At 36.4% G+C, this 16,271-nt stretch overlaps 1 protein-coding gene across 2 annotated transcripts in view; it reads left to right on the top strand.

The window, feature by feature from the left end:
- The first annotated feature begins 8,965 nt into the window (after positions 1-8,965).
- Positions 8,966-16,271, top strand: part of COL8A1 (collagen type VIII alpha 1 chain) — a 645,551-nt gene continuing 638,245 nt past the window's right edge. For both annotated transcript variants that reach the window (XM_044072095.1, XM_044072094.1), the window contains exon 1: positions 8,966-9,029. The gene's annotated coding sequence lies outside the window, so the exon portion shown is untranslated. The remainder of the gene's footprint in view (positions 9,030-16,271) is intronic.

The raw sequence follows: 16,271 nt of genomic DNA, 5'->3' as shown, positions 1-16,271 counted from the left end.
GTACAAATGAAAGACACTGCATGTTCCAGTGACAAACTCCTAGTGACCATAAACATGCAATGCAATGTGTACAGCATTATACATTGTACATTCAGATGGACTGTATGCATTTATATCAATATTATCTAGTTTTGTATGCCACTTTGTTCAATTTATAGCACTTTACTAAGCAATTTATTATAGTTTACAAATTTGGCACATGGATTGCCATAGCAGGAGTTGCTTTGGACTGGCTAGGATGCTGGCTACTGCTAAGGATAAGGCATATGCTATACTGCTGGAGAATGTCATACAGATGACACAGGTGATACAGATGACACAGGTAATACAGGCGATACAGGTGGATCACTGTCTTACCTGTGTCTGATGTTAATAAACCGTGACATACTCTCTCCTAATCAGCTCGACAGACATGCACCAAGATCTGTCTTGTTTATCTCTAAAATCCCCAAACTTACCTCCACCAACATGGGGGTAATATTCTACCCACAGTATCTTCAAATGCTGTACTAGTCACTGCCTGAAGCTACTCTAAGTCATGGGTTAGAACATTCTGGAAAGATAGCAAGCAACAGCTCATCGGGGTATCCTCTGCTGGGAATGATGGCAACTTGCTGATTCCTCCAACCACGGATCATATGACGTCTGGTGGGACTGACTTCCCTCCACCATCATTGCCATGTCTCACGGAGATGTATGCATACAAATAAAACATATCACTGTAATAATCTGGAGATAGAGAGGGTATTAGCGTAGTACTGTTTAAAGAGACAGACCACAGTGATAAGTATGCTGGCCTCTGTCCCTGTACTTTCTATCTGAAAAACAGAAGACTGAACAGTAGTAACTGTTGTAGCACATGTAACAGTGTTACTGTACCCATGACACATGGCTTCAAAAATGGCATCACATCACTAGGTACACATGTTCCTTGCCCCATAACAAACATCAACAAACTATAAATCAGGTATATTTACAGTATGAAATAACTTCATTGATAAATCTTTGATACTGTCAAGTACAATAGTAGTCACAAGGTACACATGCTCAGACATTGAACACGTGTTACTTACCAACTAAGCAAAATGTGACCTGGAATACAATAGCCATCAAACCACTTCAAAAATATGAACCAGCATAGACAAATAATGACTCAATGACTCTTTGGATTGGGAAGACATATTACTGCCAAATGTTTTATTCTAGACTACAGTAGGTCTAGAAACACGTTTAAAATATGATATTGCATAGCAGCATGTCATTGTCATGTATTAAAAGGACATCAACACGCAAACATTATTACTAAACCTTACTCATGAACACATATTACACTGTACAAAGCAGTCACATTCTTAATATATGTGAGTACATACATATTTCAGACATTTTTGCCAAGTGACACAGACAGACATAGAAGCAATGCTAATGGCTTATAAATATCAGCACTGTTCCATGCTTATGCATGTTGGCACATATGGCTGCAAAAAACATCAAGTGTTAAGAAAAAAGGAGATTATTTGTTAGTGAAGGATATTTCAAGCATAAAAAGCACTGAGATCTGAATCTCGTCAAATATTAAGAAAAAAATGAGATTTTTTTTTTTAATGAGGTGATGTTTCAACCACAGAAAGCATTAAGGGTGCTGTTTTGAGATTTAAATCTGAAAGAGTTTCAGACTAAGTTTGAATAAAGTGTCTGACTCTTTGGCGGGCAAGGAAAGCACTAAAATTAAATCATAGTCATTTCAGACAAACTAGCAGAACCAAACCTTGAAAAACAAAGCCCACAGGAACATGCAGAAAACACAACTTATTAAAACAACAAATAATAAAATGAAGCGCATTTCGTTCAGTACAATGTCTAAACTTCCTCAGATTAAACATGCCGACACTCACAGCTTGTTAAATATCAATCTTAATTAATCATGTGACTTAATAGCTTTTAACTCTTTGTGTTGCGGTTTATACATAAACCAGTCAAACCATCTTCAAGGTACCATAAATAGAACATTACTACAATTAATAACACTTTTAATAATTAAATGCCTAGTATGTTTGTAAGCACTGTATTGTTACTACACCTGTAATTTAAACTTCGTCTCTCCAGGCTTTTCAATTTCAAAATACAAGCAACGGAGCAAGTTTCATTTAACACTGGGGGATAACTAGAGTTGGTCCTTAGTTACTATATTAACTCTAGTTTCTCTAGTAATAAAGAGGTGAGACTCCCCCCAATATCTATTAAAACTTGATCGATAACTCAAAATTTAAACTTGTGTATTGAATATTCTACACAATGATGTACTAATGCATTTTCTTGCTTGCTCTTATTTATGCAGTACATGTGCTCGTACACACATTCCCTGAATTTGCGATCCATTTTACCAATGTAAAACAATGGACAATTTTGACATTGGGCTAAGTAAATTATTGATCTTGAATTACAGTTAAATCTGAACCTGGTGTTAAAATTGTTACACCCAATTTTAAAATGTAGTCCTGTTTCGACAAATTTACATTGGTTACAGGAATCACATTTATACATCCCAGGGTTCCTACTGGTATGTACAACTGCAGTTTTAATAAAGTTCTTTAAGTTTTTCCCTCTCCTAAAAATCACTGTGGGGGATGACCCAACTCTCTGTGAGACATCCTTATCTGACATAAGGAGAGCCCAGTACTTATCTAATATCTTCTTCATCTCTTGGGCATCCAAAGTAAAGGTAGTAATAAAGCTTAAGAATACCGGTGGCTTATTGTATCATTCTCGATGTTATTAATAGTGTGCAAGAGGGTAGTAGGTGGAACTATGAGGTTCATATTGTAATTAATAGATGTTACTTCCCTATGTAAAATAGATGTATAGAAGCCTGAACTACATTTAAGCTGGATTTCTGTAATCACTTGGGTAATGAGGGTTTCTGGATAACCCCTTTGTGAGAACATCATACATTCTTCCTCAAAGTGAATCTCTTCGCTAATCATTCTTGTTGCTCGCACCAGTTGACCCTTTAAAGCAGACTTCTTTTGATGGAATGGGTGTGAGCTAGAAAAATGCAAGAAGGTATTACAGTGTGCACTTTTCCTATATATACTTGATAAGTACCTCTGTTTAATACCATCTTTCTTTAATTCATTATCAAGATAGGCTATTGTGTTCACATGAAATGAACTCGTAAATTTTAAAAAAACTAATTGTGTTATTTAAGTAACTCACCATGTTATTAGCTTTGTTGATGTCTCCTTTAATAATTTTAAGATGTCATCAAGGAAACGTGTGTTAAAGTAAATGTCTTTATTAATGGTTTCATTACTCAGAATGAACTGGTGTTCCCAATGGGCCATCGCCATGTTGGAGAGGCTTGCTCCACATGTTGAGCTCATTGCTACACCAATTTGCTGTAAGTAATATTCCTTGTCAAACATCAAATAGTTATTTGCTAAAATGATCCCAAGTAGATCTTCTATTAACCTCATTTCATCCGAGAGGGGCCCCTTTACTTCTTATATAGTCTACAACCCATTCTATACCTAAATCATGTGGGACAGATGTGTATAAATCACAAACGTCCACTGTTAAAAAATTATAATCATCTTTGTAGTTTAAGTTGTTGCTGTTAGACAAAAAGGACCAAGAGTGTCTACAAATGTGGTACTTGTGTGCACTATATTTCTTAAGTATAGAATCAACAACTTTTGCACAAGGGTAAGTAATTGACTATTGAGCATCTACTAGGGCCCACATTGGTGGATTCTCGGTGGAATTGTGTATCTTGGGAATGCCAAACAATGTTGGTATTCTGGGGGATGGTGTTGTTAAGTATTTATACATGTTTACATCAATCAGTGCATTAATGAACAAGTCATTTATGTACGATCTAATCCAACTGTAAGCAGTGTTCAGTTAATTTAAATGAACCTTAGTATAGGATTCAGTATTAAGTACATTATATATTCTTTCTAAGTAGTCAAATTTATGCATAACCACCAATTCGCCCCCTTTGTCTGGTTTCATTATATGTACTGGCAAGCTCCCCATGCTGCTTTTGACACATTACCCTTGTTAAACATGTTATTATGCACAGACCCAAATTTTGATCTAAAATCCAACTCACATATTCGATCACATACAGCAAGTAAAGGGTGAGTTGGTGGGTTGAATATACTAAGTATATAAAAAGTGTTAACATTCTGGATTTGATTACCCATCAAAATAGACAAATTCAGTTTCCTTATGTATAGTTAAAGTCCAACAAAACTGTTGCAAGGTCTGTTTGCTTTGTGGGTATAAACGATAACCCTTTAGCAAATAAATCAATCAGTTCACTGTCTATAATCTGTGTAATTATAACCTTTGAAATCTCTCTCTCTATTGAACACAATGTCACAGCTGCTTACATTAAATTGAGAACCAACAGTTACATTTTCTGTCGGCTTCCCCCTTGGGTATTGTAAGTCTGGGTTTGGTACTTTTGGTTCTCTTTTTGCCGCTTGTGATTCTGTCCCTGAGGTTTGGAAAAATTCCTTTGTACGTTACTTTGTTGAATTTCGCCCTGTAAACTGTTTCCTGATTGATTCAGTTTGTGCAAGCTGACCTTGGCAACTGTGTTGTTCACTAACTGGTTCGAATTAATCAAAAGGCTCATGCTTGGCATCTCTACTTCCTGATTGACTTCAACTTGGTCATTTGAATACCTCGTCGCTCCCCCAATGGAGTTCCACGTTTGTGAAAGTGGATGATTTGGATAGGCTACTCCATTGTAGTAATCTTTATGGTCCCTCTGCAATTTTTGTAAGCTTTGTTTCTTTAAACTTGCTCATCTGTTTGTTAATACTATTAAAAATTCTGGTGTAGTCAAAGTAGTAATGTTCAAAATCAATATCCTGTTTGATATCTATGTCCAATTTCATGACTTCCTTTTTCAGCTTACTGCTGGAAATCCAAAAGTGTTTGGACATTAGATCAAGTAGTTCCAAACCGTGTTTATTAAATAACTGCAACAAGTCTTGGTGAAATGGTGAACCGGCTTACAAGCCGGTTGGATATTGCCAGGACCGTAGTCCCTTAGGGACTATCTTTTCCTTCATGCATTCATTGAAGTACGAAACTTCGAGTTGCAATTTCTTGATTTTGAGAAGTTTATAGTCAAGAAACTTCAGTTTGGCAGCAATATTAACAGTGTCCCTAGCTGGTTGCATCTGGAAAGAGTTTAAATTTCGTACTAGTAAGTCCAGTTGTTCGTTAAGCTAGGTGCTGATATCAGGAACAACAATAAGCTCCCAGCCAGTGTTCGCTTGGTTCAGACTGCTCCCAGTAGTTTGACTGTTTTTACTTGCTGCACCAAAGTTAGAACACGCTTGGTTAAGCAAGTTAGCATTATTGTTGCAACTCGATCCTGGTTGTCCAGTATTATTCACCTGATGGGAAGTTGGGCTGTGAGAACAGCAAACTAGCAGAACTAGTCTGGATGAATGGACAGTGAAAGGAAGATAGGACATCCAAAGGTCAGCTGTCCTTCAGTGAATGAGGAAGATGGGAACCATCATCCAGGAGCATCCTCCGGTGGAAGTAAGGAGCTAGTCACAGCCTGCCACTGATGGAGATAGTGTACACTAGTAATAACTAAGCATCTGCTGTGGCAAAAGTGTAAAAGCATGCATGGGTAACCTGTTTGGTCAGAGGAGTGCACAGGCATACAACACAGGTATATAACAAAAAGTCTAGGGCTCATTTTGTTAAAAAGGAATACCACAAATGTAAACCTGCTTTCGTAACAGGCACCACCACCCACTATCATCACGTACTGATATGAGGTATTAAGGGGGTACTTGGAGCAGGTAGTAAATGTGCAGTAAGAGATAATGGAGGGTCTCTGGAGCAAAAAATAAATAAATAATACATAAAATATAAAATAATATTTTAATAGATGGAAGTAGAGAGATGAAAAACACTGGTGTAGCAGATGCTCTGGAAGGTAACCTCATGTTATTTGTATGATTAGCAAGCTAACCTTTGTCTTATTTACTGGCTTGCTATGTAACACAGTGAAATGCAGTGTAATGTGTTCCTCTTACCAGAGACACATGGACAGCACTCTCACCTTTTCCTAACTCTTGCTCCAGTAATTTTATCATGTGCACAGATCTAGTGACCCCTATCATTTCCATTATCTCTAGTCCGTGACCAATGCTCAGAAGTAATTTCAAGAGAGTATAGGGTCTATTACACTAAAAATTATTCAAGGTGAGTTTAAATTACCTGTAGGGATAACAGATATAAGGCAAGGGATCCTCTTAGGAGAACACAGAAGTAATGACTAAACAAGTAAACAGTCTAAAACCAAGGTATTGGGGGCAACATTAAGTGAATGTAGGACAATGGAGCTAAAGCGTCAGTGGGATTTTGAAGGTAAAACACTTGGTCAGTTGATCCCTAGAAAGGCATACAATAACTGTGTATTTAGAGGAATAACAGCCTCATTCATTTTACTGTAAATGCCTCTAGGAAACCTGTGACCACTTTAGCCCCCCTTACTGACTTCTTGTATTGTTTTCTTATAGGTTCATTACATGATGACAACACTTATGGCATTTGCATTTCTGCTACCCCAACTTCTGCAGTCCTCATGGGGTTGTTTTGCATCTCTTCATATTGTTTGTTAAAAAATATAGTTTATTTTCTAAGTGCGCTACAATGCTACAAAAAAAAAAAAAAGAATTTAAAAGAGATTAAAAAGTCTTACACCTAGTCCCAAACCAAGTGGAGTCTCTTGATTTTCACCTACTGTGTTACATAGTCTAATGTTCTGGTTACAGAATATGTTCAGCCTATCAAAAATGTGTTTGTTTATTCACTGTACTCCTATGTCACATGCCCTGCTGAAGTTTATGCATACAATATCTATATTGCCTGGTGGTCTATTACTTTGGTCTGCCGGTCATTAACCTTTATTTGACTCTATATTCTTTTAACATGGCTGTCTAGGCATGAATCCAGCCTGCCTTAGATCTAATATCTAATTAACCTTCAGCTGTGTTCTTTTCTTCAGGAAGTCTCCATGACTCTGAATGCCGCTAACGTCAAACTGATCTGCTTCTATCTTCCCGTTTTCCTGCTTTGCCATTCATGCCTTGTTCTCCTGCCAGGATTTTTTCAGAAGGGTCAACCAATCAGGTAATTTTGTTTTTGCACCATTTGTTTTAGAAGTTCCTTTAGAACCATTTGCTCTTTGGAGAGGTTTAGTATTGAATTCTCCAGTGCCATCAAAGTTTGCCTCCTGGCCTGTTTGGTACCCGCTAACAATTTTTGGACAGAATGCACCATAAAGACTTAAAAAGTAAGAAAACCATGGACATTCAGAAGCCATGTAGCTGAAACATTATAGTATGGCCTTAAGGGGTCATTTGTTTATATCCCATGGGCCTCCACTACAGGAAATTTAAAGTAATACACAGTAAAGTACTGAATGGTTTCTCTGTGCAACCTTTTTGGCCTTTGGTTTGACTATAGAACCAGATGTTCATTCAGTATCACTGCTTCCAACTCATCCATTTCTTGCCACACTGTAAGCTTTATTACACCTTCTAATTCCTGCCATTGGCTTATGCAATACTACATGATATCTTAAATCAACTCTTTTAATGAGTTCTTTAGCTTACCTTGAGGTTCTTTTGTTCTCAGCACCTTCTCCACTTCATTTGCAGATGGAATAGTCCTTTTACATGCCCCATCTCTGTTTTATTACAGTTTCTGCATTGTATTTGCTTGTCAACAACCTTCATTTCCAACTTTTGGCTTTGCAAAGAGGTGGTTACTTAATCAGATAATGAAAGATTTGAGCTGTTAGCACCTGCTTCCTGTAGTCAAGGATATGGGGTTCGATTTTTTCCACCTCCATTTGCTATTGGGGGACTCTAGGCATACCACATAACCTGACAGTGCTCCAGGATTGCCCCTGAAAATGGATATTTGTATCTAGTGGGTTACTGAGCTAACAAATAGATCAGAAAATTGTTGGGCTTTTAAAAGAAATATTCTTCATCTTGTGCATGGCTGGGGAAGACAACAGTCAGTTAAAAAGGGTGCAACAAATTATGCGAGTTTGTATATGTGTATATTAACAAAATCTCCTGTTGAAAGGTTCTCTCCATATATATATATCCATTTAGCCAGGAGGTTTGAGTACTTCTGGCGAAGAGACTGTCGAAAAACATAGGCCATAAGTGAAAATCTTTCTGATGCTGTCAGAGAGAATGATTTTGTTTTCTTTCCTTACACATGAAGGTGGTGAAACCAATGCATACACAATACATAAACATACTATATAACTGTCATTTCTGCTAAATTATGAATTCTGAGATGCAGAAAGAAAAATGCATGGCTGGTGCTTCTACATTTCTTAACTTTATCCGTTTACTTTAAGGAAAAAAATAATTTCAGTAATGTATTATACATAATTTGCTATCCAGACTGCGTATATAGAAATAAGTTATCGATCTTTAATTTGCTCCAGGCAAAGAGAACAGTGTAATACTCAGTTTAAAAAGAGTACATATATCTCACCCTGCACTTTTTAATACAACTCTGGTTGCGCAGTCCATGCCTGTCTGGCCAGGAATTATTTTGTATGTAAAACATCCTTTCTATATTAATAATAAGACCCTTACACATAAGAAGAGAGCTTATGTATTGTTATCCCAAGCCTTAACATAATCATGTGCTACATTGTTACTTTTCATAGTGTATGCTTCATATTCTTCCTTTGTAGCCTTTGCCTTGGTTATAGTGTTTATGTTTTCTGTAAAGTCTTCTGGACTATATGTAGCCATTGCTCATGAGTGGTATCTCTGGTCCCTGTACTGGATGCTTTTTTGCCCTTCTCACCAGCCACAACCCCTCCTCTGTCTGACAACTCCTCCCACCTGCACATAAAAACATCATGCATGCTGTAAAAAGCTGATAGAGTGTTTCTCATCCCTTTGCTGCTGTGGGACAGAGATCTCCCCTCTTCAGTCCTTGTACAGCTCAAGGTAAGGACCACACTATGCAATGGAATAAGGTGTTGTAAACTTTTCTGTTTCTGGAACTGTCTTTTGTGTGCCACATGGACACAACCTGTTTTTGGCTGCTGCCCTCAGACATTTACAGATCTTCGTCTTCTGCTCAGCTGAAGGAATTTATATTTATAAATCTGTCATTGCTACAGAAATAAAGATGAAATATTGTTTGCTGAACTAATTATGCTAATTTGGAGTGGTTTGTACCCAGAAGAAATGTTTTAATCCTTAAAGATGTGTCTAAAGTTTTAAACTGATTTATAGCTAAATTGTAGCTGAGAGTAACCAGTGTAGTGTGTAAGTAAATACCCTGGCAAAATGGTCAAGCAGCTGTTTGATTCTGCATGTATACTTAAGGGAATTTGTCCATGTGTGTGCACGTTTGCCTCTGTTTTGTGTGTGTATGTGTGTGTGTGTGTTTATTTATATATCTGTGCATTTATTCACATGCACATAAGAAAGCTAGCATAAAATAGAATGGCAAGAACTAGTTCAGAAGTAAATGTTAGTGTATCTGTCTAGAAAAAAATACGGTGCTGTGTTGCCTCTTATCAAAGTTTTCTTTTGGCTTAGTGGTTATTTTACTGTGTTACTAGCCTACATTCTGAGTAACAGATGCCGAAAACACTGATAATAAGAAAGGGTTATACAAATGTTATTCAGACAAGACTTCTTGTTTTTTGTTTACTTTCTATTGTGATTTTTTTTGATGCAGAAGAAAATGTATTCTCTCAGATTTTACTGTGTGTGTGTGTGTGTGTGTGTGTGTGTGTGTGTGTGTGTGTGTGTGTGTGTGTATTTATGTGTCAAACAAGGCTTATCTGAGAATTTATGGGAACTCACAAAATATTTCTGGCTTTGAATTTGAAGAGGATTTAAAGTTGGCAAAAACAAAGTAAAATATTGCTACTGTTTTTTGATCCTCTGTCATTCGAATGAATGCATACTGTGAATATGAGGAGTCAGTACAAAACTATTTCCATCTTCAGCATTAAATTATTTTTCTAACATAATATGCTACAAATCAATTTCCTCTATTTTTATGAATTTTGATATTTAATTTAAAAAATCACTCATTTATACTTGCCAAGCAGTAAAACTGTCGACAAGTCTGGTATTTGTTACTTAGACATTCTGTTGGGTACATCTTGATCTGAATGAATGTTAAGTTTATTAAGGTGCTCTAGCCTTGGGAGGGAGTGTGCAACCCATAAATGCAGTCTTAATAACTTCAGCCTCTAATATGAGCTAATATCAAATAATAGACATTAGTAGCAGTATATCTTTTAATGGCACTTTTCTACCACTTCATAAGTGGTGTTATTCATGTTTCAAATTAAAATTGTACAAGTAGCAATCATGGTTCCTAGGATTTATGAAGATGTTTATATGCTCTTTTATGGGTCTGCCTTGACCTTCCGTTTAACTTTAAATTTATTAAACAATCATTCCCCAGAATTAATTTGATTTAATTTTATCTGCATTTTTTAGCTGTCATCTGCAATTCTGTGATTAAGATACAAGAGGAACCCTTCCTTCCCTTAGCTCACAAATCCTGTTGTTCCCAGGCCTGGCCTTGTAGTGACTCAAGGATAACAGATTAAAATCAGAGGTATTAATAATTAAGGCTACCCGCCAAGAATGGTGATAGAACCAAAATGACTATATACAGCATAGCTGTAAAGGTCTAAACACATTACATAGATTATACAACATATTTCAGAAGCCCATAGGTGAGAAACATTCATTAAGAACAACAGATGTGCAATAAGACACTCTAGACTAGGTATACATTATAAAAAACATATCTGCTTCTGATACTGTCAAACTGCTTTGCTGAAATGAAGGGCACCAATACATGAGATGTGAATAAATTAAGCAATAAGACATGACTGGATGTGGATTATTTAAGATTTATCAATGCATCATGCAGTGGTATCAGCAGGTACAGATGGGATACCTAACTATATGAAACAAATGAGTACGCTCATGGTGATTCCAGCTCTGATGCATCATCTGGCATTTATGCATTTGGCACAAGTGAACTCAGATGCGTTGTAGCATTCTTTTTTGATAAATACTGTTCTTTTACTGTAGGTTATTTAAGGAATCATCCATGGCAGGGATATTTGTTGTAGTGGGATCTACTCTGGACATGCAAGGATTAGTCCTAAGGGCAAAGCACAAGCTACAGGAGAGTAAATCCCACTGTGTTCCATATTATTTCACTAGGGATGGCTGCAATTCTAACTCTTTAAGAATAATTCATATTCTGTATTAAAATGTTAATGTTAGACAGATGTCTTCAAAGTTTTATTTTTTGTTTTGTTCTTAGTCTGCAAGTTTTGTTATTAGTTCAGATTATTGCAATTATAATGTGGCACAGGCAATGTGGTCAACATTTTGTTTTTATTAAGATTCACAATCCTTGAAAAACAAGTCCAAAGATCCCCACATACTATTAGCATATGTTTCTGGCAGTTATTAGGATTTCTTTTTTTCATTTCTCAGTACAGACTTAACCTCTTTATCTATGTAAATTAAGGTGTAGTATGAATTACATTATAGTTGCTTTTGTTCTATTTGAAAGCAGATGACAGGAAACCACATTGTGGGCTCATAAAGTGATTTCCTGTTACCCTGAAACAAACTGGTTGCTGTACTGCAGTAGAGAATTTGGATATAATAAATAATAATTTCTTAAAAGAATCTTTAATAAATGATCAGTTTATGAGAATATAGTTAAATAATGAGACTGGAATGTAAGAAAAACAGCTTGCATATTTAGAATACTCAATGTTAAAGAGTTATGCTGGCTCTTGCAGCTTAGATATGTTGCACATATTATAATGACCCAATGACAGTTAAGATAATACTCCAGTGGAGTGTTATGTTAGTGAAAAAAGGCTTTTGACTGTGCTTAATGTATATTATGACATAATACAGGATGTAGTATGGTCATGTGATACATTTTGACTAGCAGTATTACAGCATTATGACTTCCATTAAAAATAGTCCACTCATTAATGCCTTGCTGCATACATACATACATTATAATTAGTTATCGTCCCATAAAAATAACATTATTTTTAGATTACTGTCCAATCATGGAAATAAAACTTTGTCTAAGAGACAGTGCTAAATCCTGAAGCCATGAGGAAGTCTCCAAAGTCCAGATAAAACCGAGAGGAGAACATAAGGGGACTGAAAGAGGAAAAGGGCAGACAGAGATATGAGAAATAAAACTACAGCAAAAGTGGGGCAACTAGAACATGAAAATACCATAGCAACAAACGGCCCATGTCCAAAGATGATGATCATTAAGAAAGAGTAAAAGGCGAGTCAGACTTACATGTGATATCCTTGCATTAACATGCTGTGGTGGTATATTAAACACGCAGTATGTGACAATCTTTTTGATTTCTCATCTTCTTTTGTTAGGGGGTTCCTCATCTGTGAAATGACTCTATTCACTTTGCCATTTACTCTTATTTTTAACAATTTCATTTCTCGTGTCACCAGAACGCTGCTTTTATCTTGCCAGCTCTGTTTTAAACCAATGTGCAGTTTTGCCCTTGCTAAACAGATGTGTATTTAATCAGCAAAACACAATCTTGAATTTTTTGGGGGGACACTTTAAGTGTTCTTAATAGGTGTTTCAGGCTTATATGATGATGAGGATGATATTTGGAATAGGCATAAACTAAGAATAAATTAGTTACTTGCACTTTTATCTCCTGTTTCAAGCAGTCCTGCGCCAGATGTATCCATTCTTGTGCAATATTTAGCATATAACTTAACGTCAGTATGCATCCAGGTCATTAGTGGGAACATCTGCTTTAAGGCATTGTCAACTTTATTTAGTAGTACGTTGTGTCACATCCTATTTAGAATGACGCACTAAGCATTGACCAATATTATTGACATGCAGTTTAATCAGAAATTGTAATAACTATGGAAAGTGGCGGAAATGCTCTTACCTAGCTACTTTGATGCTTCTTTGCACTCTGAACCTCTCCCCAAAAAGAACATTTCAGCTGTTTGCTATTTTAGGTTGTTTGATCTCCATTGTGCAAACCTTTTTATTTGTATGCATAACTTAGCTCCTAGGGATGTTTTAGTCATATTATGAGAATGTTTTGTACTATGGATTATTGCATTGTTTTCTGGTTTAGTTCTCAGCTGGGACACCTTCTGCACAGTATCTGCACATCTTCCATGTATATGCATGGATTTGAGATGGATGTTCCATTTTCCTTCGCCATCTCAATGACAGGTCATTAAGTGAATTATCTGTCCTTTAAATTGTCCACAGATGTGTTTCTCATGTGGGAATGAGTGGTTTTGTGTGCATGTATCAATGTCCTTTCTAGTACTGGGTTGTCTGCCTTTCGCCCATTGCCTGCAAAGATAGCTATTGTATTGGCTCCTCCTTCAACCTAAACAGGATAAAGTGAGTATCTGAGTATGAATCCATTTTTGCAGTCTGCATTAATTTGCACAATGTTCATTTGCATGTGATATATGATGTTTGCTTTATCTCCTTCATTGGATTTCTGCTTTTTCATATAACATTGTTCACATACACTCAGACATACACAAAAACACACAGACATATATGTGTGTATGCCCACACACACACACACACACACACACACACACACACACACACACACACACACACACACACACACACACACACACACACACACACACAAACACACACACACATACACAAAGATTATATTGTTATCTGTTATGTCATTGTCACATTGCTTTACTGCACAGCATGGTTATGCCTGAAAAGGACCAATTATGGATAAGTGGCATTATGCGGTTAACAAAAATAATAATTATACAACGACCCTCCATTAATATTCCAAAACGTGCATGCTGATTGGTCAGCATGTACACTGTAAATCAAAGACTTATACTAATGGAAAAAGGTCCGGTCGCCCAGACTTTTTTCATTAGTATAAGTCTTTTTTTTTTTTTTTTGGACAGCAACGGAGAACGGAAGAGCTCCGTTGCTGTTATCTCGTTATGTTAAATGAGTTTAATGTAGCGAGATATCTTAAAAAAAAGCAACAGAGATCTTCCTTTCTCTGTTGCTTTTTTTAAAGCTGTCTCGCTATGTTAAACTCATTTAACATAGCAAGACAAGTTTTTAAAAGCAACAGAGATCTTCCTTTCCCCGTTGCTTCCACACACACAGTTCTGATGTACTGCATAACCATACGCATGTGCAGTACATCAGAACTGCCCCAGAATACTGGACAGCTGCGGAAGGGCAGAAAGGAGGCATTATACAATGAAATTATTTAAGAAAAGTAAGTATTTGTTTTCTTAAATAATGTCATTGTATAATAGCAATAACCCACTTCTGGGTGTGGGTAATGCTGGATTTACCCATGGTTGTCTTTGTTTGGCCACGAGGCCGAAGCCCTCGTGGCCAAACCACACCAACCGTGAGTAAATCCAGCATTACCCACACCTAAGCATAAGTTATTGCTTAAATATTAAATGGAAATAACTTAAAAAAGAAATACCTATGCAGCTTAACTTGTGCTTCTTGAAAACCATGTGGAAATCTTTCAGATTAGCTTTGGGAGCCATGTGTCAACTGAATATATATTTTTAGATTCAGCTGATGCTTTATCATTATAGCCCTACCTTTTTCTGATGGCTGTGACATCTTCTATGAATAAGGTGCGTCAGTCTATATGTGTCTCGAAACGACTGCATAATGAGCTCATATTGTTCCAAAATGGCTTCTTTGTGGCAATAAGCTGTACATACCTCTGTAATATCACGAACATAGTTCCTCAATCACATGAAGTATATTTATTTTTAGCAAATTATAATGGCCAGATGATCTGATAATTGAGGAAGAACATCTTTAATAAGGATACAGAAATGGCGCCCATTGGTTGCTGTACAATACAATGTTCTACATCTTATGATGACAAGATTTAAGATAAATGCACATTGAGATGAAGAATATCTGAAGGCAGCATTTTCCTTTAGGAAGTATTTGTACCTGCTAGGATGCCAGTGACTAGAATGGTGTTAACTATACACTTTATATGAAATACTGCATATGTCAAAGCACATTTAGGGAAATACATGAGGATAAAGATGACCCTCCCAACAATTGCCATGATGCACAACCACTACAAATCAGAAGCCAATGGCTGGGGTATAAATGTATTTTAGAAAGATTCTGATAACAGTGACTCCTCCCACCAAAAATCTAGCTAGTTCTTAAATAATTTACCTTTAGGAATTCCTGTGCATCAGGTTGACTTTTTGAAACTCTGTAGTTTGCCCAGCTTGCCCACAATTTTTATTTTTATTTTATTTTTATTTATTTAAGTTTGTGATTGCTTCTACATGAGTGAAAGGAAGTATCACAGCTTGCCACAACAAAGAATATCATTATTAACTTAAAACTACTAACTCAAAATTGTTATCCAAGGAGGTATCCTTTATTTAGTAAATATAATTTCAGTGTTGTCAGAAATACAATGCACAGTTGATGTTTTATAAACATTTGCTTGACTTTATGCCATTTGTTGGTGACTGATGCAAAGAGTCTTGCAATGGTGTTTAAATAGGTGTTGTGACCCTATTGACTTTAACTGAGTAAAACAAAAATCATTCTCTACAATCAGAGAAGGTCACCATACAGTAAAATAACAGTGTTATTAATAGGCTGGGGGATAACCAGTGGCTTTCCTGACAGACCAGAGCCTTCTTTAGACAATACAGTATAGATATTGATTATTTGATGGTTGTAATCACCAGGTCACCTGGGAAACAGTCCAGGCAAACATGATTAGAGCATCACAATAACTCACAACTTGAACCCGAGACACTGTGAATAAGGTTCCATCATGCATGACTTGTAGATACTGCTTTCACTAGCATTGGTCAATACCAAGCAAAGGAATGACATTTGCTTCCAGGTATGAATGATGCATTTGCATGTCGCATGTCTAAAACTCTGGCCCAATAAATTCCGAAGTCTGCATGTATCTAGTCTGGTTCTGATTTGCACAATTTAGTCAAAAAGCAGAAGCATAAAAAATTTACTTCTGGGTGTTTGCAAGAAAGAAGTGAACAAGAGTAGAGTGGTCGAAAACATTTGCATAGCCTACAAATTCATATAATTAAGTAATGCTTGTGATAATAATTGTACTGTTTGTGATATGT

Source organism: Protopterus annectens, chromosome 5.part0, assembly GCF_019279795.1.
Source record: "Protopterus annectens isolate FY-2018-M chromosome 5.part0, PAN1.0, whole genome shotgun sequence".
NCBI lineage: Eukaryota > Metazoa > Chordata > Ceratodontiformes > Protopteridae > Protopterus > Protopterus annectens.
Note: the sequence above shows the minus strand (reverse complement) of the source record. Positions and strands in the feature narration are given on the sequence as shown.